The sequence below is a fragment of the Bombina bombina genome, chromosome 1 (assembly GCF_027579735.1).
Source record: "Bombina bombina isolate aBomBom1 chromosome 1, aBomBom1.pri, whole genome shotgun sequence".
NCBI lineage: Eukaryota > Metazoa > Chordata > Amphibia > Anura > Bombinatoridae > Bombina > Bombina bombina.
In genome coordinates, this window is record NC_069499.1 from 1,033,626,231 (window position 1) to 1,033,653,311 (window position 27,081).

Consider the following 27,081-nt stretch of genomic DNA (forward strand, 5'->3'; position numbering starts at 1 on the left):
GTAGGCCACAGGATTAACCCATCGGAGTATGCGAAAAGGACCAACATAACGGGGAGCCAATTTATTGGAAGGCACACGAAGGTTCAAGTTGCGGGAGGACAGCCAAACTCTCTCACCAACCTGGTAGGAAGGTGCGGGCAGACGCCTACGATCAGCCTGCAACTTTTGGCGCTGCATAGAATGATGAAGGCAATCCTGAATCTGCACCCACATGGAATGGAGTTGCCGGAGATGCTCCTCCAAAGCCGGAATACCCTGAGACATGAATGAATCGGGCAACAAGGATGGTTGAAACCCATAATTCGCCATGAACGGGGATAACTTGGAGGTAGCATTAATAGCACTATTACGAGCAAACTCTGCCCAAGGTAAGAGTTCAGACCAATTATTGTGGTGATCTGAGACATAGCAACGGAGGAACTGTTCCAGAGTTTGATTAGACCATTCCGCAGCCCCATTGGATTGAGGGTGATATGCCGAGGAGAAGGAAAGCTGGATCCCCATTTGAGCACAAAAGGAACGCCAAAATTTTGAGACAAACTGGCTACCACGGTCCGACACTATCTCCATGTAAATGGAAGAACCCCCGGGCAAAAATTGAAGCAAGCTCCTGAGGGGTAGGCAGCTTCATCAAGGGAATGCAATATGACATTTTAGAAAAACGGTCAACAACCATAAGGATAACAGTATTGCCATTGGAAACTGGGAGCTCGACAATGAAGTCCATGGAAAGATGTGTCCAAGGACGCTCACCATTAGCAATAGGTTGAAGAAGACCCACAGGAAGACGTAGAGGAGTCTTATTCTGTGCACAAACTGAGCAAGAGGCAACATACGCTGCAACATCAGAACAAAGACCTGGCCACCAGAATTGTCGAGTGACAGACCAAATCATTTGGTTCTTGTCTGGGTGACCTGCAGCTTTAGGATAGTGGTAAGTGTGCAAAAGTTTAGTTCGAAGATTCTCAGGAACAAAACACTTACCACTAGGTTTCTCAGGAGGTGCATTGGTTTGTGTAGCCAGGATCTCCTACCCCAAGGGAGAAGTAAAATTAGTACGTATGTGTCAGGGTTACTGCTTACTAATGGTCTGTCCCTTTAAGTGCTTCCTATATCAAGCACTTCCCCCAGCACTCATTGCTGGTTAATTGAGAAAGGATTCACAGTTCAAGCGTGTCTCTGAGAGTTTTCCACACTCTCCAACAGCCTCTCTAATTTCTATTCAAAGAGTTCCTAAAAGTTACTGATAACATCTCTTATTTTCATCCCTACATTTAGCAGCTCTACTACTTTAATCCATTACTGGAAGATTTCACCTATTGCAAGGAAATCAAACTGACTCAACATCTCATCCTGAAGCTGTTACAAGGTAACAGGATTTGCAAGCCACTTCAGACACAGCACAGCGAGTAGCGGTGACGTCATCAGCTGCAGCCAACAACCGCTCTCCCTGTGAGTACCACTCTGCTGTTCATAGCAAACTGACACAAGTATCTAACTCCTGGGTTCTCAGGTCAGAACTATTTAATCCATTATTATTCGTTATTTTCACATAACTTGATGAACTATACCTGCCTAATCAAGGAATACAATAATTTACGTTATTGCTTAATTTGAACTGTTTGCGTTTACAATTGCCCTGATAGTATTATACAGTTTATGAAGTCAATAAACTGACACTTATTGGGCAAATATTAAAACATTATATGAAGCATTAACAACTAATTCATCAAGCTTCTTTTATGTTACAAACCTATTTTTGAGGCAATTGCTGTTTCTGAGTTACAACACAAAATTAAAGGCTTGTTCAAATTGCTACTATTACAGTATGGTAGTCAAAATATGGTCAGGAGGTATAACAGGAGTAGTTACAGACTCCTCCTTGGACAGAGGCGAAAATTGTCAAGAGAGGGCATCAGCCCTAACATTCTTACTACCAGGCAGGTAGGAGACCACATAATTAAACTGAGACAAAAATAGCGCCCATCTGGCCTGTCGGGGCAACAAACGTTTTGCTTCAGATAGATAAGTTAAATTCTTGTGGTCAGTAAGAATGAGCACTGGCACGCTAGTACCCTTGAGAAGATGCCTCGTTTCCTTGAGTGCCAAAATTATGGCCAGTAATTCCCTGTCGCCAATTTCATAATTGCAATCCGCAAGGAAGCTGAACTCATTTTTAGAATGGAAACTTTATTCCCAAAAGGATTGAATAGTGAACTGGACCTCAATTCTATAATATAGACCTATTCAATAATAGAACCACCATATACCTTTAAAGAAATTTTAAAGAATTGCATAAGGGTAATGATTAAACTAAATGTATTATGGAAGGTTAGGAAGAATGAATAACAAACATTGAGTGAAATATACCCCTATAAGCTTTTCAAAACAAAACAATAACGTAGTATGCAATTTCAAATAAAATCCTTTAGAGGGAAATATCGCATATCTATAACATAATAACTATAACTAATTTTGAAGTAAATATCATGACAAAAGCAATAAATAAGTATGAACATTAATTTTAAGGAATGATATAACTGTTAATAAAAACGAAATTCACGACTAATTATATAAACCTATCACAGAAAAACTGCAAAAGACTTATAACACTCAAGCCGAATAACCTATATTTAGTGTAAGAATGTTTTTGGATACCTAAGAAAGATTATAGAGATTAGAATGTAAATGTAACATTCAACTACACTGTCACTTTAATGTAAGTTAAACACTTTCATTTCTTAAAAGTGAAATTAACAAAGTTGTTCTGTATAATTTAGACTACATATACTCATCATAAACATTTTATGATTTTAGCATCTATGAATCACACAATAAAAGCATAGATAGATGTATTTAACTCCAACTTAAATTTTGTAAGATACTTGACTTTAACATTATCTGAAAAAGCTGTGTTGATATTTTTCATTCAATACATTAAACAAAATTAGTATATTTGATATCAGGCATGTGCTTGTAAAATAGATGACTTTAACAGTCATGGGACTAATATTTGGTTTACATGTCAGAATATTAGATGGGTATATTACTTCTTATCTTACTGTGATAGAGATATGTCTCAAAAATATGTATTTTAAAAAAATTAACTGAAAAAATAAATAGTATGAAAAAAAATGTATTAACAAAAATAAAAAAAAAGAAATTCATCACAGATGAAACTATGAAAAAGAAAGAAAAGAAATATTAAAAACATTAGTCATTTCAGTTATTTAATGAACACATGTCTTAACATATTCATGAAATCTAATAATTGTTAAATCATCTTGTGTCTATGCTCTAACATGTATTTTTTGTCTTGATATTAAAAACAGGTTCATACTTTAAATCTATATCTATCCATAATTTGAAATTAATCCAATTATATTGTCTAATCAATAGTTAAATTACACATTAGCATTTAAAATTAGACAAAATAATGCATATCAATTTTTAAATATATTTTTATATTGGATTTTATGAGGAACATAATTGAATGTAATATTTCATGTCCCTTCAAATAATATACCTTTATATCAGCTATAAAATGTATCCCTTTGTCTGATTGGTCAGAATTCGAGTCTTCTCTAGCACAAAGTAGGGATAATGTATTGAAAATAAACATATTCTAATATAGGACATGTATATATTCCTAATTCTTTGAACATTCTTCCTCCTATCATTCTTGCTAGAGGATCCCTTTCTGAGTATCCAAAAATCTAGTAATGTGTAAACTAAATACTACATTTTAAAATGTATGCCATATGATGGCTGATTGTGCAAAATTCCTCCCACCCACAGTCCATAGTTACATTGTTTATACTTACCATCTCATATTGTCTTTGAAAACCAGGTGGCGAAGTCATTACAGGATCCAATGCCAGAATCATCTGATGTATAAATTACCTATAATAATAATAATAATAATAAATTATCTTTTTTTTTTTTTAAATCATTTGCTGAACAATCCTAACGTTTGCAAAATTCTCTACTTTTCATTTCCCTAAAATTCACACATATTCGCAATGCTCCTATATAACTTCTAGTATTTACTGTCTGAAGTGGCGGTTGATGATGTTTGCTCTGACATTGAGCCCCTCATCCTGGAATGGCCCCTCTAGAACAGGGTCATCCTCCTCATCTTGGAGGAGGTCTCGGGGCGCCTGTACGGCCTGCAGCATCCCAGCCTGCTGAGCAATGTTATGCAGGATGCTGCAGGCTATAACGTTCTTTGCCACCTTACTAGGGCTGTATTGGAGGGCTCCTCCAGACCTGTCCAGGCATCTTAGTCTCATTTTGAGGAGCCCAAACATCCTCTCCACTACAGCCCTAGTCCGATTGTGCGCCCGATTGTAGCGCTCCTGGGCCTCGTCCGTGGGGTTACGTAACGGCGTAATGAGCCAAGGCCGGCTCATGTAACCCAAATCACCTATAAATAATGAACATAACAAAATGACAAATATTAAAAATATCGTTAAAATTATTATATTAAAATACAATTCATTTGTGTACACGAAAATCCCCTAAATTAAACATTTTCAGAAAAACAATTATATGGTTAAATCGCATTCTCTATCTGCCCATTTAAGCTAGGACATGCTACATATGCGTATTTCGCATAAACCAGACATTTGCTAAAAGAGAAAGAAATGGTTAAATTGCATCCTAGAGCTGCCCATTTAAGCTAAGACATGCTACATATCTGTTTGGAGCTAAAACTAGACATTTGCTGAAAGAGACAATTACATGGTTAAAGCGCATTCTCTATCTGCCCATTTAAGCTAAGACATGCTACATATGCATATTTTGCATAAACCAGACATTTGCTAAAAGAGAATTAAATGGTTAAATTGCATCCTAGAGCTGCCCATTTAAGCTAAGACATGCTACATATCTGTTTGGAGCTAAAACTAGACATTTGCGGAAAGAGACAATTACATGGTTAAATCACATTCTCTAAATGCCCATTTAAGCTAAGACATGCTACATATCTGTTTGAAGCTAAAACTAGACATTTGCGGAAAGAGACAATTAAATGGTTAAAGCGCATTCTCTATCTGCCCATTTAAGCTAGGACATGCTACATATGCGTATTTCGCATAAACCAAACAATTGCTAAAAGAAAAAGAAATGGTTAAATTGCATCCTAGAACTGCACATTACACAAACACAACTGGTTTTGAACTTTGCAGTGGCTATTGTCTAACTTGTTAACCATTTTGTGCACAAGTACTCACCAACGAGCCACCCAGGGGGAAACTGTCTGCCCTCAAACTGCCGCCACAGGGACGACTGTCTGAGGATGCGGGCATCATGACAAGCCCCGCCAAAATTCTCACACACGTGCATAATCCACATCCGTGCGTCACAAACAAACTGCACGTCGAGACTATGGAAGTGTTTGCGATTTCGGAAGGGCACGTCATCTTCTGGAGCATGCAGCGCAATGTGGGTGCAATCTATTGCTCCCAAGACATTGGGCATTCGAGCTATTGCAAAGAATTCCCTCTTCAGGTGCCTCCAATCACCATCATTTTGAGGGAATTCTATGTAATGCTTACTGACTCATACCATGGCGTCCAGAAAGTTGTCAAAAACCACAGTGAAGGTACCCTAAAACAGCCCATGCATGTACCCCTCTCTGGATTGAAAACTTCCGGAGGCCAGGACGTGTATGCAACTTAGCATCTTGATGATGCCAGGGACTGCAGTCCGCATACGTCTACGTGGCTCCATATGAGGTTTAAGAACATCGTAAAGGCTAATGAGCTCTTCGCGATTGAGCCTATACTTGTCATAAACCTCGAAGTCGCTCATGTTATCCAAGGTGGGCCTCACCCTGTGAACAGGAGGACCTCTAACCAGACGAGCCCTACATCTCTCTTGGAGACGCAGAGCCAGTCTGATTCTATTGTACACCACTCGTGCAACAGCTCCAGCAGCAACTAACTGCGGCTCATCCATATTTGCCAAGCTAAGCAGCACAAAGCCAAACAGCAGAGCAAACAAACAAGGAGTAACAAGGTATGCAAAAACACAAAAGCGATTTGATACAATGTCGATCACAAGGGACGCTTTGGCCATGTGTTTGGGGGATTTATAGTGCAATATGTCCAATGGTAGCATGTTCGGAATGATTGCTGATTGTATCCACTTGATTGTATGTGAGCGGCGCGAATACTTTCAAAGTGGGCGTTTTTTTAGGTGTTTGCTGAAATTTTGTTTTCCCCCAATGAATCGTAATGTGAAAGTGTAAAATCTAACATATACAGTGCATCTTCGTAATGTTTGTTCATATGCGTAATATACTTATTAAACGCGATCTTATAGTAAAAAGCACACGTCCACGCTAACATGAATGAAAGCACATACTTCTGGATAATGTGTGCACAGACATGGCATAGAATCTGATCGATCAATGTTGCTGCAATATTGTTTAAAAATGATAAAGTAACAGCTGACATCTGTAATATTGTATATATAAGTGATTTGCGAGATGTCAATATTGTACACGTCCCATTAAAATTGCAATAATAATGAAGATCTTCCGGCTGACATCTATAATATTGTATATATAAGTGATTTAAGAGATGTCAATATTCTACATGTCCCATTAAAATCGCAATAATAATGAAGATCTTCCAAACTCTCGTTTACGTATACGTAATATTGTAGTATTGAGTGAGAAACTTCTGAAAGGGGCGGTACAGTCCTAATGTTGTAATCTGTATGGTTGAAGATTATAATGACGTCATCATATTAGCAACCTGCTTGTCTAGTTAGCAAATCTTCATTGTATTGTATTTTAAAACATTCTTCTTGTGTGCTGATTAAAAATATAAATGTGTGCTTTGCTGTTGTGTGATGCGTGTTATGCACATCTATGTATGTATGGTGATTCTCTCCCACATATGCTGACTTATATAAAGCAGTATAGCATTGTTGTTCCTTCCCAAAAAAGTGACAGCTGTAATATTTTCTAATGATCGGTTCTTATTATACGTAATTCCTAATGGCATATTATGAGTGAATCGTGATGTTAAAGGGACAGTAAATCCATATTTTATGTTTCATGATTCATAGAGAGAATCTAATGTTAAGCAACCTTCCAATGTAGTTGTATGATGTAAATGTGTTCATTGTTCACATGTGTTTTTCCCCCAGAATATCAATGCACATGTATGAGTCAATGACAAAAGTCATGTATGTGCATCCATTAATGATCATGTGTTGAGCCTATGTAGATATGCTGTTCATGCAAGCATATGAGTTGAATAAATTAAATGTTATAATAAAGGTAAATGAGACGTGTTTCCAATTGTCTACTGTTTGTGAATAATGAAATGTAAAAATTATTTTTCAGTCTGTTTAAATATGATGTAATTTTTCAAACCGATTTCGTATTGGTGATGGTGATTTGTAGTTGATGTAATGTAAATTTATATAACAATTTGATGTTGTAGTGATGTTCACACAAGTAAAAGCCATAAGTCCATAGGGAAATAGTAATTTCTTGATCTATTTGTCATAGCTGGACTAACGCAAGAGAGAATGAGTTAGTTTCACAATTGTAACGCTGGTATTACGAGTTTTCTTGTCTACGCAATTTATGTGCATTAGGTAAATCTGCCTGTCTCGTGCACAAGCACGTCTTCCCCATAGAAGTCAATGGAGGAGAATAATTTGTTGAGAAATAAAATCCAACACTTCATGTTTTTGATGTGATTTGTGGATGTTTTTGTAAGCGGTATATGATTAACTACTGGGTCTGGGTTTACGTTAATGATTTGAGCGAAGATGGATATTTTTGTGGCATTACGTAAACTCGTAATACCAGTGGTAGGGAAAAAGCAGTGTTAGGTAGTGATGTCGCGAATAGTTTGCTGGTGAATAGTTCCCGGCGAACATAGCATGTTCGCGTTCACCGCGGCGGGCAACCATATGCGATGTTCGATCCGCCCCCTATTCGTCATCATTGAGTAAACTTTGACCCTGTATCTCACAGTCTGCAGACACATTCACACCAATCAGCAGCAGACTCTCCCAGCTCCTGGACAGCAGCCATTTTAGATTCATTCGGAAGCTGCATTGTTAGTGAGAGGAGGGACAGTGTAGCTGCTGGTGATTTAATAGGGAAATTGATAGCTACTCTAGTGTATTCAGTGTCCACTACAGTCCTGAAGGACTCATCTGATCTCTGCTGTAATGACAGCACCCCAAAAAGCCCTTTTTAGGGCTAGAACATCATTTTTTTTTTCCTGTGTAATCTAATTGCAGTTGCCTGCCTACCAAGCCACTTGCCCAGTGCCACCACTCATATCTGGTGTAACAGTAGTGTAAATTTAAAAAAAACAAAACTTTTTTGACTGTGAAACATCAGTCTGCTAGTGTAATTTAATTGCAGTTGCCTGCCTGCCTGCCAGCGTGTGTGCCAGGCCCACTTGCCCAGTGCCACACCACTCATATTTGGTGTAACAGTAGTGTAAATATTTAAAAAAAAAACTTTTTTGACTGTGAAACATCAGTCTGCTAGTGTAATCTAATTGCAGTTGCCTGCCTGCCAGCGTGTGTGCCAGGCCCACTTGTCCAGTGCCACCACTCATATCTGGTGTAACAGTAGTGTAAATTTAAAAAAAAAAAACTTTTTTGACTGTGAAACATCAGTCTGCTTGTGTAATCTAATTGCAGTTGCCTGCCTGCCAGCGTGTGTGCCAGGCCCACTTGCCCAGTGCCACCACTCATATCTGGTGTAACAGTAGTGTAAATTTAAAAAAAAAAAACTTTTTTTGACTGTGAAACATCAGTCTGCTAGTGTAATCTAATTGCAGTTGCCTGCCTGCCAGCGTGTGTGCCAGGCCCACTTGCCCAGTGCCACATGACTCATATCTGGTGTAACAGTAGTGTAAATATTTTTAAAAAAACTTTTTTGACTGTGAAACATCAATCTGCTACTGTAATCTAATTGCAGTTGCCTGCCTGCCAGCGTGTGTGCCAGGCCCACTTGCCCAGTGCCACCACTCATATCTGGTGTAACAGTAGTGTAAATTTAAAAAAAAACAAAAACTTTTTTGACTGTGAAACATCAGTCTGCTTGTGTAATCTAATTGCAGTTGGCTGCCTGCCAGCGTGTATGCCAGGCCCACTTGCCCAGTGCCACCACTCATATCTGGTGTAACAGTAGTGTAAATTTAAAAAAAAAAAAACTTTTTTGACTGTGAAACATCAGTCTGCTTGTGTAATCTAATTGCAGTTGCCTGCCTGCCAGCGTGTGTGCCAGGCCCACTTGCCCAGTGCCACCACTCATATCTGGTGTAACAGTAGTGTAAATTTAAAAAAAAAACTTTTTCACTGTGAAACATTAGTCTGCTAGTGTAATCAAATTGCAGTTGCCTGGCTTCCAGCGTGTGTGCCAGGCTCACAGCATATACTGTGTCCACTTGTCCAGTGCCACCACTCATATCTTGTTTAATAGTAGTGTAAGTGTACATTAAAAAAAAAAAACTTTTTGGACTGTGAAACATCAGTCTGCTTTTTTTGTGTCAGGCTCACAGCGTATACTGTGCCCACTTGCCCAGTGCTACCACTCATATCTTGTTTAATAGTAGTGTAAGTGTACATTTAAAAACAAAAAAACCTTTTTGGACTGTGAAACATCAGTCTGCTTTTTTGTTTCAGGCTCACAGTTTATACTGGGCCCACTTGCCCAGTGCCACCACTCATATCTTGTTTAATAGTAGTGTAAGTGTACATTTCAAAAAATAAAAACTTTTTGGACTGTGAAACATCAGTCTGCTTTTTTGTGTCAGGCTCACAGCGTATACTGTGCCTACTTGCCCAGTGCCACCACTCATATCTTGTTTAATAGTAGTGTAAGTGTACATTTAAAAAAATAAAAACTTTTTGGACTGTGAAACATCAGTCTGCTTTTTTGTGTCAGGCTCACAGCTTATACTGGGCCCACTTGCCCAGTGCCACCACTCATATCTTGTTTAATAGTAGTGTAAGTGTACATTTAAAAACAAAAAAAACTTTTTGGACTGTGAAACATATGTCTGCTTTTTTGTGTCAGGCTCACAGCTTATACTGGGCCCACTTGCCCAGTGCCACCACTCATGTCTTGTTTAATAGTAGTGTAAGGGTAGATTTAAGAAAATAAAAACTTTTTGGACTGTGAAACATCAGTCTGCTTTTTTGTGTCAGGCTCACAGCTTATACTGTGCCCACTTGCCCAGTGCCACCACTCATATCTTGTTTAATAGTAGTGTAAGTGTACATTTAAAAACAAAAAAAACTTTTTGGACTGTTAAACATCAGTCTGCTTTTTTGTGTCAGGCTCACAGCTTATAATAGGCCCACTTGCCCAGTGCCACCACTCATATCTTGTTTAATAGTAGTGTAAGTGTACATTTAAAAAAAAAAAACTTTTTGGACTGTGAAACATCAGTCTGCTTTTTTGTGTCAGGCTCACAGCGTATACTGTGCCCACTTGCCCAGTGCCACCACTCATATCTTGTTTAATAGTAGTGTAAGTGTACATTTAAAAAAATAAAAACTTTTTGGACTGTGAAACATCAGTCTGCTTTTTTGTGTCAGGCTCACAGCTTATACTGGGCCCACTTGCCCAGTGCCACCACTCATATCTTGTTTAATAGTAGTGTAAGTGTACATTTAAAAAAATAAAAACTTTTTGGACTGTGAAACATCAGTCTGCTTTTTTGTGTCAGGCTCACAGCGTATACTGTGCCCACTTGCCCAGTGCCACCTCTCATATCTTGTTTAATAGTAGTGTAAGTGTACATTTAAAAAAAAAAAACTTTTTGGACTGTGAAACATCAGTCTGCTTTTTTGTGTCAGGCTCACAGCGTATACTGTGCCCACTTGCCCAGTGCCACCACTCATATCTTGTTTAATAGTAGTGTAAGTGTACATTTAAAAACAAAAATAACTTTTTGGACTGTGAAACATCAGTCTGCTTTTTTGTTTCAGGCTCACAGCTTATACTGGGCCCACTTGCCCAGTGCCACCACTCATATCTTGTTTAATAGTAGTGTAAGTGTACATTTAAAAACAAAAAGAACTTTTTGGACTGTGAAACATCAGTCTGCTTTTTTGTGTCAGGCTCACAGCGTATACTGTGCCCACTTGCCCAGTGCCACCACTCATATCTTGTTTAATAGTAGTGTAAGTGTACATTTAAAAAAATAAAAACTTTTTGGACTGTGAAACATCAGTCTGCTTTTTGTGTGTCAGGCTCACAGTTTATACTGGGCCCACTTGCCCAGTGCCACCACTCATATCTTGTTTAATAGTAGTGTAAGTGTACATTTAAAAACAAAAAAAACTTTTTGGACTGTGAAACATCAGTCTGCTTTTTTGTGTCATGCTCACAGCTTATACTGGGCCCACTTGCCCAGTGCCACCACTCATATCTTGTTTAATAGTAGTGTAAGTGTACATTTAAAAAAATAAAACCTTTTTGGACTGTGAAACATCAGTCTGCTTTTTTGTGTCAGACTCACAGCGTATACTGTGCCCACTTGCCCAGTGCCACCACTCATATCTTGTTTAATAGTAGTGTAAGGGTACATTTAAAAAAATAAAAACTTTTTGGACTGTGAAACATCAGTCTGCTTTTTTGTGTCAGGCTGACAGCTTATACTGGGCCCACTTGCCCAGTGCCACCACTCATATCTTGTTTAATAGTAGTGTAAGTGTACATTTAAAAAAATAAAAACTTTTTGGACTGTGAAACATCAGTCTGCTTTTTTGTGTCAGGCTCACAGCGTATACTGTGCCCACTTGCCCAGTGCCACCACTCATATCTTGTTTAATAGTAGTGTAAGTGTACATTTAAAAAAATAAAACCTTTTTGGACTGTGAAACATCAGTCTGCTTTTTTGTTTCAGGCTCACAGTTTATACTGGGCCCACTTGCCCAGTGCCACCACTCATATCTTGTTTAATAGTAGTGTAAGTGTACATTTCAAAAAATAAAAACTTTTTGGACTGTGAAACATCAGTCTGCTTTTTTGTGTCAGGCTCACAGCGTATACTGTGCCTACTTGCCCAGTGCCACCACTCATATCTTGTTTAATAGTAGTGTAAGTGTACATTTAAAAAAATAAAAACTTTTTGGACTGTGAAACATCAGTCTGCTTTTTTGTGTCAGGCTCACAGCTTATACTGGGCCCACTTGCCCAGTGCCACCACTCATATCTTGTTTAATAGTAGTGTAAGTGTACATTTAAAAACAAAAAAAACTTTTTGGACTGTGAAACATATGTCTGCTTTTTTGTGTCAGGCTCACAGCTTATACTGGGCCCACTTGCCCAGTGCCACCACTCATGTCTTGTTTAATAGTAGTGTAAGTGTACATTTAAAAAAATAAAAACTTTTTGGACTGTGAAACATCAGTCTGCTTTTTTGTGTCAGACTCACAGCGTATACTGTGCCCACTTGCCCAGTGCCACCACTCATATCTTGTTTAATAGTAGTGTAAGTGTACATTTAAAAAAATAAAAACTTTTTGGACTGTGAAACATCAGTCTGCTTTTTTTGTGTCATGCTCACAGCTTATACTGGGCCCACTTGCCCAGTGCCACCACTCATATCTTGTTTAATAGTAGTGTAAGTGTACATTTAAAAAAATAAAAACTTTTTGGACTGTGAAACATCAGTCTGCTTTTTTGTGTCAGGCTCACAGCGTATACTGTGCCCACTTGCCCAGTGCCACCACTCATATCTTGTTTAATAGTAGTGTAAGGGTAGATTTAAGAAAATAAAAACTTTTTGGACTGTGAAACATCAGTCTGCTTTTTTGTGTCAGGCTCACAGCTTATAATAGGCCCACTTGCCCAGTGCCACCACTCATATCTTGTTTAATAGTAGTGTAAGTGTACATTTAAAAAAAAAAAACTTTTTGGACTGTGAAACATCAGTCTGCTTTTTTGTGTCAGGCTCACAGCGTATACTGTGCCCACTTGCCCAGTGCCACCACTCATATCTTGTTTAATAGTAGTGTAAGTGTACATTTAAAAAAATAAAAACTTTTTGGACTGTGAAACATCAGTCTGCTTTTTTGTGTCAGGCTCACAGCTTATACTGGGCCCACTTGCCCAGTGCCACCACTCATATCTTGTTTAATAGTAGTGTAAGTGTACATTTAAAAAAATAAAAACTTTTTGGACTGTGAAACATCAGTCTGCTTTTTTGTGTCAGGCTCACAGCGTATACTGTGCCCACTTGCCCAGTGCCACCACTCATATCTTGTTTAATAGTAGTGTAAGTGTACATTTAAAAAAAAAAAACTTTTTGGACTGTGAAACATCAGTCTGCTTTTTTGTGTCAGGCTCACAGCGTATACTGTGCCCACTTGCCCAGTGCCACCACTCATATCTTGTTTAATAGTAGTGTAAGTGTACATTTAAAAACAAAAATAACTTTTTGGACTGTGAAACATCAGTCTGCTTTTTTGTTTCAGGCTCACAGCTTATACTGGGCCCACTTGCCCAGTGCCACCACTCATATCTTGTTTAATAGTAGTGTAAGTGTACATTTAAAAACAAAAAGAACTTTTTGGACTGTGAAACATCAGTCTGCTTTTTTGTTTCAGGCTCACAGCTTATACTGGGCCCACTTGCCCAGTGCCACCACTCATATCTTGTTTAATAGTAGTGTAAGTGTACATTTAAAAAAATAAAAACTTTTTGGACTGTGAAACATCAGTCTGCTTTTTGTGTGTCAGGCTCACAGTTTATACTGGGCCCACTTGCCCAGTGCCACCACTCATATCTTGTTTAATAGTAGTGTAAGTGTACATTTAAAAACAAAAAAAACTTTTTGGACTGTGAAACATCAGTCTGCTTTTTTGTGTCATGCTCACAGCTTATACTGTGCCCACTTGCCCAGTGCCACCACTCATATCTTGTTTAATAGTAGTGTAAGTGTACATTTAAAAAAATAAAACCTTTTTGGACTGTGAAACATCAGTCTGCTTTTTTGTGTCAGACTCACAGCGTATACTGTGCCCACTTGCCCAGTGCCACCACTCATATCTTGTTTAATAGTAGTGTAAGGGTACATTTAAAAAAATAAAAACTTTTTGGACTGTGAAACATCAGTCTGCTTTTTTGTGTCAGGCTGACAGCTTATACTGGGCCCACTTGCCCAGTGCCACCACTCATATCTTGTTTAATAGTAGTGTAAGTGTACATTTAAAAAAATAAAAACTTTTTGGACTGTGAAACATCAGTCTGCTTTTTTGTGTCAGGCTCACAGCATATACTGTGCCCACTTGCCCAGTGCCACCACTCATATCTTGTTTAATAGTAGTGTAAGTGTACATTTAAAAAAAAAATAACTTTTTGGACTGTGAAACATCAGTCTGCTTTTTTGTTTCAGGCTCACAGCTTATACTGGGCCCACTTGCCCAGTGCCACCACTCATATCTTGTTTAATAGTAGTGTAAGTGTACATTTAAAAACAAAAAGAACTTTTTGGACTGTGAAACATCAGTCTGCTTTTTTGTTTCAGGCTCACAGCTTATACTGGGCCCACTTGCCCAGTGCCACCACTCATATCTTGTTTAATAGTAGTGTAAGTGTACATTTAAAAAAATAAAAACTTTTTGGACTGTGAAACATCAGTCTGCTTTTTGTGTGTCAGGCTCACAGTTTATACTGGGCCCACTTGCCCAGTGCCACCACTCATATCTTGTTTAATAGTAGTGTAAGTGTACATTTAAAAACAAAAAAAACTTTTTGGACTGTGAAACATCAGTCTGCTTTTTTGTGTCATGCTCACAGCTTATACTGGGCCCACTTGCCCAGTGCCACCACTCATATCTTGTTTAATAGTAGTGTAAGTGTACATTTAAAAAAATAAAACCTTTTTGGACTGTGAAACATCAGTCTGCTTTTTTGTGTCAGACTCACAGCGTATACTGTGCCCACTTGCCCAGTGCCACCACTCATATCTTGTTTAATAGTAGTGTAAGGGTACATTTAAAAAAATAAAAACTTTTTGGACTGTGAAACATCAGTCTGCTTTTTTGTGTCAGGCTGACAGCTTATACTGGGCCCACTTGCCCAGTGCCACCACTCATATCTTGTTTAATAGTAGTGTAAGTGTACATTTAAAAAAATAAAAACTTTTTGGACTGTGAAACATCAGTCTGCTTTTTTGTGTCAGGCTCACAGCATATACTGTGCCCACTTGCCCAGTGCCACCACTCATATCTTGTTTAATAGTAGTGTAAGTGTACATTTAAAAAAAAAAAAACTTTTTGGACTGTGAAACATCAGTCTGCTTTTTTGTGTCAGGCTCACAGCGTATACTGTGCCCACTTGCCCAGTGCCACCACTCATATCTTGTTTAATAGTAGTGTAAGTCTACATTTAAAAACAAAAATAACTTTTTGGACTGTGAAACATCAGTCTGCTTTTTTGTTTCAGGCTCACAGCTTATACTGGGCCCACTTGCCCAGTGCCACCACTCATATCTTGTTTAATAGTAGTGTAAGTGTACATTTAAAAACAAAAATAACTTTTTGGACTGTGAAACATCAGTCTGCTTTTTTGTTTCAGGCTCGCAGCTTATACTGGGCCCACTTGCCCAGTGCCACCACTCATATCTTGTTTAATAGTAGTGTAAGTGTACATTTAAAAAAATAAAAACTTTTTGTACTGTGAAACATCAGCCTGCTTTTTTGTGTCAGGCGCACAGCGTATACTGTGCCCACTTGCCCAGTGCCACCACTCATATCTTGTTTAATAGTAGTGTAAGTGTACATTTAAAAAAATAAAAACTTTTTGGACTGTGAAACATCAGTCTGCTTTTTTGTGTCAGGCTCACAGTTTATACTGGGCCCACTTGCCCAGTGCCACCACTCATATCTTGTTTAATAGTAGTGTAAGTGTACATTTAAAAAAATAAAACCTTTTTGGACTGTGAAACATCAGTCTGCTTTTTTGTGTCAGACTCACAGCGTATACTGTGCCCACTTGCCCAGTGCCACCACTCATATCTTGTTTAATAGTAGTGTAAGTGTACATTTAAAAACAAAAATAACTTTTTGGACTGTGAAACATCAGTCTGCTTTTTTGTTTCAGGCTCACAGCTTATACTGGGCCCACTTGCCCAGTGCCACCACTCATATCTTGTTTAATAGTAGTGTAAGTGTACATTTAAAAACAAAAAGAACTTTTTGGACTGTGAAACATCAGTCTGCTTTTTTGTTTCAGGCTCACAGCTTATACTGGGCCCACTTGCCCAGTGCCACCACTCATATCTTGTTTAATAGTAGTGTAAGTGTACATTTAAAAAAATAAAAACTTTTTGTACTGTGAAACATCAGCCTGCTTTTTTGTGTCAGGCTCACAGCGTATACTGTGCCCACTTGCCCAGTGCCACCACTCATATCTTGTTTAATAGTAGTGTAAGTGTACATTTAAAAACAAAAAAAACTTTTTGGACTGTGAAACATCAGTCTGCTTTTTTGTGTCATGCTCACAGCTTATACTGGGCCCACTTGCCCAGTGCCACCACTCATATCTTGTTTAATAGTAGTGTAAGTGTACATTTAAAAACAAAAATAACTTTTTGGACTGTGAAACATCAGTCTGCTTTTTTGTTTCAGGCTCACAGCTTATACTGGGCCCACTTGCCCAGTGCCACCACTCATATCTTGTTTAATAGTAGTGTAAGTGTACATTTAAAAACAAAAAGAACTTTTTGGACTGTGAAACATCAGTCTGCTTTTTTGTTTCAGGCTCACAGCTTATACTGGGCCCACTTGCCCAGTGCCACCACTCATATCTTGTTTAATAGTAGTGTAAGTGTACATTTAAAAAAATAAAAACTTTTTGGACTGTGAAACATCAGTCTGCTTTTTGTGTGTCAGGCTCACAGTTTATACTGGGCCCACTTGCCCAGTGCCACCACTCATATCTTGTTTAATAGTAGTGTAAGTGTACATTTAAAAACAAAAAAAACTTTTTGGACTGTGAAACATCAGTCTGCTTTTTTGTGTCATGCTCACAGCTTATACTGTGCCCACTTGCCCAGTGCCACCACTCATATCTTGTTTAATAGTAGTGTAAGTGTACATTTAAAAAAAATAAAACCTTTTTGGACTGTGAAACATCAGTCTGCTTTTTTGTGTCAGACTCACAGCGTATACTGTGCCCACTTGCCCAGTGCCACCACTCATATCTTGTTTAATAGTAGTGTAAGGGTACATTTAAAAAAATAAAAACTTTTTGGACTGTGAAACATCAGTCTGCTTTTTTGTGTCAGGCTGACAGCTTATACTGGGCCCACTTGCCCAGTGCCACCACTCATATCTTGTTTAATAGTAGTGTAAGTGTACATTTAAAAAAATAAAAACTTTTTGGACTGTGAAACATCAGTCTGCTTTTTTGTGTCAGGCTCACAGCATATACTGTGCCCACTTGCCCAGTGCCACCACTCATATCTTGTTTAATAGTAGTGTAAGTGTACATTTAAAAAAAAAATAACTTTTTGGACTGTGAAACATCAGTCTGCTTTTTTGTTTCAGGCTCACAGCTTATACTGGGCCCACTTGCCCAGTGCCACCACTCATATCTTGTTTAATAGTAGTGTAAGTGTACATTTAAAAACAAAAAGAACTTTTTGGACTGTGAAACATCAGTCTGCTTTTTTGTTTCAGGCTCACAGCTTATACTGGGCCCACTTGCCCAGTGCCACCACTCATATCTTGTTTAATAGTAGTGTAAGTGTACATTTAAAAAAATAAAAACTTTTTGGACTGTGAAACATCAGTCTGCTTTTTGTGTGTCAGGCTCACAGTTTATACTGGGCCCACTTGCCCAGTGCCACCACTCATATCTTGTTTAATAGTAGTGTAAGTGTACATTTAAAAACAAAAAAAACTTTTTGGACTGTGAAACATCAGTCTGCTTTTTTGTGTCATGCTCACAGCTTATACTGGGCCCACTTGCCCAGTGCCACCACTCATATCTTGTTTAATAGTAGTGTAAGTGTACATTTAAAAAAATAAAACCTTTTTGGACTGTGAAACATCAGTCTGCTTTTTTGTGTCAGACTCACAGCGTATACTGTGCCCACTTGCCCAGTGCCACCACTCATATCTTGTTTAATAGTAGTGTAAGGGTACATTTAAAAAAATAAAAACTTTTTGGACTGTGAAACATCAGTCTGCTTTTTTGTGTCAGGCTGACAGCTTATACTGGGCCCACTTGCCCAGTGCCACCACTCATATCTTGTTTAATAGTAGTGTAAGTGTACATTTAAAAAAATAAAAACTTTTTGGACTGTGAAACATCAGTCTGCTTTTTTGTGTCAGGCTCACAGCATATACTGTGCCCACTTGCCCAGTGCCACCACTCATATCTTGTTTAATAGTAGTGTAAGTGTACATTTAAAAAAAAAAAAACTTTTTGGACTGTGAAACATCAGTCTGCTTTTTTGTGTCAGGCTCACAGCGTATACTGTGCCCACTTGCCCAGTGCCACCACTCATATCTTGTTTAATAGTAGTGTAAGTCTACATTTAAAAACAAAAATAACTTTTTGGACTGTGAAACATCAGTCTGCTTTTTTGTTTCAGGCTCACAGCTTATACTGGGCCCACTTGCCCAGTGCCACCACTCATATCTTGTTTAATAGTAGTGTAAGTGTACATTTAAAAACAAAAATAACTTTTTGGACTGTGAAACATCAGTCTGCTTTTTTGTTTCAGGCTCGCAGCTTATACTGGGCCCACTTGCCCAGTGCCACCACTCATATCTTGTTTAATAGTAGTGTAAGTGTACATTTAAAAAAATAAAAACTTTTTGTACTGTGAAACATCAGCCTGCTTTTTTGTGTCAGGCGCACAGCGTATACTGTGCCCACTTGCCCAGTGCCACCACTCATATCTTGTTTAATAGTAGTGTAAGTGTACATTTAAAAAAATAAAAACTTTTTGGACTGTGAAACATCAGTCTGCTTTTTTGTGTCAGGCTCACAGTTTATACTGGGCCCACTTGCCCAGTGCCACCACTCATATCTTGTTTAATAGTAGTGTAAGTGTACATTTAAAAAAATAAAACCTTTTTGGACTGTGAAACATCAGTCTGCTTTTTTGTGTCAGACTCACAGCGTATACTGTGCCCACTTGCCCAGTGCCACCACTCATATCTTGTTTAATAGTAGTGTAAGTGTACATTTAAAAACAAAAATAACTTTTTGGACTGTGAAACATCAGTCTGCTTTTTTGTTTCAGGCTCACAGCTTATACTGGGCCCACTTGCCCAGTGCCACCACTCATATCTTGTTTAATAGTAGTGTAAGTGTACATTTAAAAACAAAAAGAACTTTTTGGACTGTGAAACATCAGTCTGCTTTTTTGTTTCAGGCTCACAGCTTATACTGGGCCCACTTGCCCAGTGCCACCACTCATATCTTGTTTAATAGTAGTGTAAGTGTACATTTAAAAAATAAAAACTTTTTGTACTGTGAAACATCAGCCTGCTTTTTTGTGTCAGGCTCACAGCGTATACTGTGCCCACTTGCCCAGTGCCACCACTCATATCTTGTTTAATAGTAGTGTAAGTGTACATTTAAAAACAAAAAAAACTTTTTGGACTGTGAAACATCAGTCTGCTTTTTTGTGTCATGCTCACAGCTTATACTGGGCCCACTTGCCCAGTGCCACCACTCATATCTTGTTTAATAGTAGTGTAAGTGTACATTTAAAAAAATAAAACCTTTTTGGACTATGAAACATCAGTCTGCTTTTTTGTGTCAGACTCACAGCGTATACTGTGCCCACTTGCCCAGTGCCACCACTCATATCTTGTTTAATAGTAGTGTAAGGGTACATTTAAAAAAAAAAAACTTTTTGGACTGTGAAACATCAGTCTGCTTTTTTGTGTCATGCTCACAGCTTATACTGGGTCCACTTGCCCAGTGCCACCACTCATATCTTGTTTAATAGTAGTGTAAGTGTACATTTAAAAAAATAAAAACTTTTTGGACTGTGAAACATCAGTCTGCTTTTTTGTGTCAGGCTCAGGCTGACAGGCAGAGGCAGTCCACCTCGCTGGTGCCGTCGTGGTGCTGTGATTCCCTTTGTCCCTAGAATAATGCCCAGTGTTCAGAGGCCACGTCCCATGAACTTGAAAAGTTCTGAGGAAATAGTTGACTTTTTAACACAGGACACCCAATCTTCTATAGCTTCTGCTGCGAACCTTGATGCACCATCCTCCTCCAGCTTATCTTCGGGCACCTCTCAAGTTACCACTCGCCCGCCTGCCGCCACCACCAACACTAGCACCACAGCCACTTCACTTGATCTGTCAGAGGAGTTTTTTACACATTAGTTGGAAGAAATGAGTGATGCGCAACGATCATTGACAGAGGATGTAGATAACAGTGATATGTCTCAGTCAGGCAGCATTACAGACATGGACGTATGGTGTGATGATGATGATGTTGTACCCGCTGCTGCTTCCTTTGTTGATTTGTCAGATACAAGTGAAGTTGTTGAGGATGACGATGCGTCCATGGATGTCACGTGGGTGCCCGCTAGAAGAGAAGAAAAACAGGGGGAAAGTTCAGATGGGGAGACAGAGAGGAGGAGACGAGTTGGAAGCAGGGGGAGGTCGTCGCAAGACAGCATGCATCAGCACCCAGGGTCAGCCAGACAGCACGCCAATCAACGCATGCTGTTGCCACCACCAGAATGCCGTCATTGCAGAGCTAAGCAGTGTGGCATTTTTTTGTGTGTCTGCCTCTGACAACAGCGATGCCATTTGCAACCTGTGCCAAAAGAAACTGAGTCGTGGGAAGTCTAACACTCACCTAGGTACAACTGCTTTGCGAAGGGACATGATCGCGCATTACAAACGCCTATGGGATCAACACATGAGTACAAGCAGCACACAAACTCAAAGCCGCCATCCTCCTCCTGGTCCAGCATCTTCAGCCACATCAACCACTGCTGTCCTCCTTGCCCCCTCTCAACCATCCGCAACTCCGTCTCTCTTCTGGAGCAGTTCCTGCTCATCTGCCCACAGTCAGGTGTCTGTCAAGGACATGTTTGAGTGTAAGAAGCCAATGTCACAAAGTCACTCCCTTGCCCGGCGTCTGACTGCTGGCTTGTCTGAACTCTTAGCCCGCCAGCTTTTACCATACATGCTGGTGGAGTCTGAGGCGTTCCAAAAATTTGTAGCTATTGGGGTACCCGGCCGAAATTTCTTTGCACAAAAGGCAATCCCCAACCTGTACTCGATTGTGCGAAAGGAAGTAATGGCATGTCTGGCACCCAGTGTTGGGGCAAGGGTCCATATGACCATTGATAGCTGGTCTGCAAAGCATGGTCAGGGCAGGTATATCACCTACACTGCGCATTGGGTAAACCTGCTGACGGCTGCCAAGCATGGAATGCGTGGCTCTGCAGAGGAGGAGTTGGTGACACCGCCACGACTTGCAGGCAGGCCTGCTGCCACCTCCTCTACTCCTCCTACTCCATCCTCTTCCATAACCTCCTCGGCTGAGTCTTCTTCTGCTGCTGCGTCTTGCTCCATCAACGGCACCCCCCAGCTCCGCAGGTACTATTCCACATCCCGGATACGGCAGTGTCACGCCATCTTGGGGTTGACTTGCCTGAAAACAGAGAGTCACACCTGACCAGCACTCCTGTCCGCCCTGAACGCACAGGTGGTTCAGTGGCTGACTCCGCACCAACTGGAGATCGGCAAAGTGGTTTCTGACAACGGAAGTAATTTGGTGGCGGCATTGAAATTGGGCAAGTTGACACATGTGCCGTGCATGGCACATGTCTGTAATCTGATCGTACAACGCTTTGTGCATAAGTACCCAGGCTTACAGGACGTCCTGAAGCAGGCCAGGAAGGTGTGTGGCCATTTGAGGCATTCCTACACGGCCATGGCGCTCTTTTCTGATTTGCGACAGCCCGACACGTTGGAATTCAACACTCCTAATGTTCGACCGCCTGCTCCAACAAGATAAAGCCGTTAATGAGTATTTGTATGACCGGGGTGCTAGGACAGCCTCTGCAGAGCTGGGAATTTTTTTGCCACTTTACTGGACGCTCATGCTCAATGCCTGTAGGCTCATGCGTCCTTTTGAGGAAGTGACAAACCTAGTCAGTCGCACCGAAGGCACCATCAGCGACATCATACCATTTGTTTTCTTCCTGGAGCGTGCCCTGCGAAGAGTTCTGGATCAGGCCGTAGATGAGCGTGTAGAGGAAGAGTTGTGGTCACCATCTCCACCAGAAACAGCCTTATCAGCATTGCTTGCTGGACCAGCGGCAACGCTGGAAGAGGATTGTGAGGAAGAGGAGTCAGAGGAGGAATGTGGCTTTGAGGAGGAGGAGGAAGACCAACCACAACAGGCATCCCAGGGTTCTCGTTGTGACCTATCTGGTACCCGTGGTGTTGTACGTGGCTGGGGGGAAGAAGATACCTTCAGTGAGATCACTGAGGACGAGGAACGGGACATGAGTAGCTCGGCATCCAACCTTGTGCAAATGGGGTCTTTCATGCTGTTGTGCCTGTTGAGGGACACTCGTATAAAAAAGCTGAAGGAGAACGACCTGTACTGGGTGTCCACGCTACTAGACCCCCGGTATAAGCATAAAGTGCCTGAAATGTTACCGAATTACCACAAGTCGGAAAGGATGCAGCAGTTCCAAAATAAATTAAAAAGTATGCTTTACACAGCGTATAAGGGTGATGTCACAGCACAACGGGAATCTAACATGGGAAGAGGTGAAAGTAATCCTCCGACTCCAACGACCATGCCGGCAAGGACAGGACGCTTTACAGACGTGTTGTTGATGGAGGACATGCAGAGCTTTTTAACTCCTATGCATCGCCACAGCCCTTCGGGGTCCACCCTCAGAGAACGACTCGACCGACAGGTAGCAGACTACCTCGCCTTAACTGCAGATCTCGACACTCTGAGGAGCGATGAACCATCTCGACACTCTGAGGAGCGATGAACCCCTTGACTACTGGGTGTGCAGGCTTGACCTGTGGCCTGAGCTATCCCAATTTGCGATAGAACTTCTGGCCTGCCCCGCTTCAAGTGTCCTGTCAGAAAGGACCTTCAGGGCAGCAGGAGGTATTGTCACTGAGCAGAGAAGTCGCCTAGGTCAAAAAAGTCTAGATTACCTCACCTTTATTAAGATGAATGAGGGATGGATCCCCAAGGGACTGACAGTGGGCGATACATTCGACTAAAAAAGGCCTGGTGAGATAAGCTGCCTTGGGCTACAAATGGTCCACACGGTGCTGTATTTTATCTTTGAATGCTGGATGACTTGTGTGACTTATCCTCCACCAACTAGGGTTCAAGCCGCAATGTTTTAGGGCACTTTCTGCCTGGGAAACAAACATCAATTTTTCAGCGGCTGCAACAATCCCTAATTTTTCAGGCATGTGTACATGCCAAGTTTTTCTGGCCTCTGGTGCTGCACTGTGGCTTCAAAAACCAAACAAAAAAAAAGGCACGTAACAGGGATTAAACTAATAGGAATAGTACTACTTAACACACCACTCCTATCTGGTGGCACATTAGATTGCACGCGCAGTGCCCCAAATTTGAAGTAGGAGGACCGACCAAGCATCTTTTTCCATCTCCCGGTTCCTAAAATCCATGCCATATACATGTCCCCTGGCGCCGCAACTGCCTCTGGGAACCTTACCATGGGTCCCAGAACGCACGTCTTGTAATTCTCTGTCTGGGAAATTATCTATCTATCAAATCTATCTATTTATCTATCAAATCTATCTATCTATCTATCTATCTATCATATCTATCAAATGTATCTATTGCATCTAATGATCTATCTATCTAATCTATGTATCTATCTATCTATCAAATCTATCTATCTCGTGGCTGGACTGTTATCTGACAGCCACTTGTGTTTCGGCCAAATGTCCGTCTGCCAAATGTCCGTCGGCTAAAAGTCCGGCCACGATTGCAAGCGCAGTGCCCCAAATTTGAAGTAGGAGGACCGACCAAGCATCTTTTTCCATCTCCCGGTTCCTAAAATCCATGCCATATACACATCCCCTGATAGGGGACACCGCAGTGGAAGGTACCTGGCCGAAATTTCTTTGCACCAAAGGCAATCCCCAACCTGTACTCGATTGTGCAAAAGGAAGTAACCTTACCATGGGTCCCAGACCGCACGTCTTGTAATTCTCTGTCTGGGAAATTATCTATCTATCAAATCTATCTATCAAATCTATCTATTTATCTATCAAATCTATCTATCTATCGTATCTATCAAATGTATCTATTGCATCTATTGATCTATCTATCTAATCTATGTATCTATCTATCTATCTATCAAATCTATCTATCTCGTGGCTGGTCCGACCAAGCATCTTTTTCCATCTCCCGGTTCCTAAAATCCATGCCATATACACGTCCCCTGATAGGGGACACCACAGTGGAAGGTACCCGGCTGAAATTTCTTTGCACAAAAGGCAATCCCCAACCTGTACTCGATTGTGCAAAAGGAAGTAACCTTACCATGGGTCACAGACCGCACGTCTTGTAATTCTCTGTCTGGGAAATTATCTATCTATCAAATCTATCTATTTATCTATCAAATCTATCTATCGTATCTATCAAATGTATCTATTGCATCTATTGATCTATCTATCTAATCTATGTATCTATCTATCTATCTATCAAAAGAAACAATCAGTAACACTAAGGGTGTGTTACTACTAGGGGGCGCACAGGACCTTATATGATTATTATGTAAATAGGCTAAGAGAGAAGAGAACAAGATATTACATATAATAACTATAATAAAATGTACTATACGGAATAATGTAAACAAAAATGAAACAATTCTTATAAATATGGGACTATGAGAAACATAGGATACAACACAAATAATAACAAATACAATAAGAAATTCCTGAAAGGTTCTTATCTGGAAATGCTGTCTTCTTCTGCAATGTTATATAGATGGTAAATGTCCCAATTGGGGTGGGTATAGTCCCAAATGATGAATGTGATCAAATACCAGGATGATCAATGATCAGGAACACAGATGATGACTGGAGTCAGCTGCTTTGTCAGGGAAATCAGGATCTAAGAGCAAGTTTTCTCTGTGAAAAAAATCACAAAAAGACAAAGGCTTTTTCACAGAGAAATCTATCTATCAAATCTATCTATCTCGTGGCCGGACCGACCAAGCATCTTTTTCCATCTCCCGGTTCCTAAAATCCATGCCATATACACATCCCCTGATAGGGGACGTAACAGGGATTAAACTGATAAGAATAGTACTACTTAACACACCACTCATATCTGGTGGCACAGTAGATTGCACGCGCAGTGCCCCAAATTTGAAGTAGGAGGACCAACCAAGCATCTTTTTCCATCTCCCGGTTCCTAAAACCCATGCCATATACACGTCCCCTGATAGGGGAGGTAACAGGGATTAAACTGATTGTAATAGTACTACTTAACACACCTTATAATAACGCAGAGAGAGGCAATGCAGAGAGAGGAGTCTGAAGAAGAGGAGTCAGAGGAGGAAGGTGGCTTTGAGGAGGTGGAAGACCAAACAAAGCAGGCGTCCCAGTGGTCTTGTTGTCACCTTTCAGGGACCCTTGGTGTTGTACGTGGCTGGGTGGAGGAAGAGACCTTCAATGACATCAGTGAGGACAAGGAACGGGACATGGCTAGCTTGGTATCCAACCTTGTGCAAATGTGGTTGTGCAAATGGACTGTTTGCGGTTGTTTGCGGTGCGTTAAACGGGGAGTTTGGTCTATCACTGTGAAGCAGGCATAACCCTTACGCTACCTGATCGATACAACATCATACCTGATGTTTTAAAGCACGTTATTCCAAACAATTTAGGAATGTTAGGTGATTTATGCCCTTTATGGATTAAAACCAGACTCTGCATCAACTATGTAATTTTACGTGGGAGTTTTGCCATGGATCCCCCTCCGGCATGCCACAGTCCAGGTGTTAGTACCCTTGAAACAACTTTTCCATCACTATTGTGGCCAGAAAGAGTCCCTGTGGGTTTTAAAATTCGCCTGCCTATTGAAGTCAATGGCGGTTCGCCCGGTTTGCCCGTTCGCGAACATTTGCGGAAATTCGTGTTCGCCGTTTGCGAACGGAAAATTTTAAGTTTGCGACATCACTAGTGTTAGGAGGCTTTTTCACGCATAACGCACAACTCGTAATCTAGCCATTAGTTTGTTACTTAGTATTCTGAATATGAGGGGAATAGTGTACCGAAAAAATCAGCACTATGTAACCCAGGAGCCAAAAAACATTAGTTTACAGACACAGACCACTGTTCCCCCATAACCACAAGCACCCATTATTATGATAAACAAAAAGGGGCAATTATGTTAGATAAGGATGAACCTTTAATGATAATAACATTCTAGTGTCTGAGTTGATTTAAAGACCTTGGTTGTTTAATTTTCCTTAAAGATCTAGAAGATACACTGGAAAATGATGTTTCTAGCAAAACGTTATTGAAGGGCTACTAGAAGCATTTACTTATATTAATGATTCTCTATAATGTTTGAAACTCTAAGCCAGTTCTGCTTGCAACAGACTGCAAAAACTGTTCGATAGAGACGAGACCAGCAAGATTAGCACACCGCTCTATTCTCCTTTAACGCAGAAAAGAGCCGGTGTATTTTAAGCAAAAGGAATTAAAATTATTAAAGATGGTCTAGCTAGAAAGAAGAAGGCGTGACTAATACCAGCAAAGGAATGAAGTGCGAAGTACATCGCGTATCATCCTGCCGAAGAAAAACATAAAATATCACGCTCTATTCTCCTATCTGTCTAGCAGACAAGCGAATGATACCTGTTGCTCACCGATTCCTCTAACACTAAATCCAGCTGAGAGACAGCTGGTTCCGAACAGTGGCACCGCTAATGTCTTTCATGTTAGTAACGAAGTCAAAGCAAAAAAAAAACAGGGATTTGATGAGACATGAAATGCCTTATAAATATATGCCCAAATAATAAAAAACTGAGCCCGCCATAGGGGTTAACTTCTTCCACATCATGA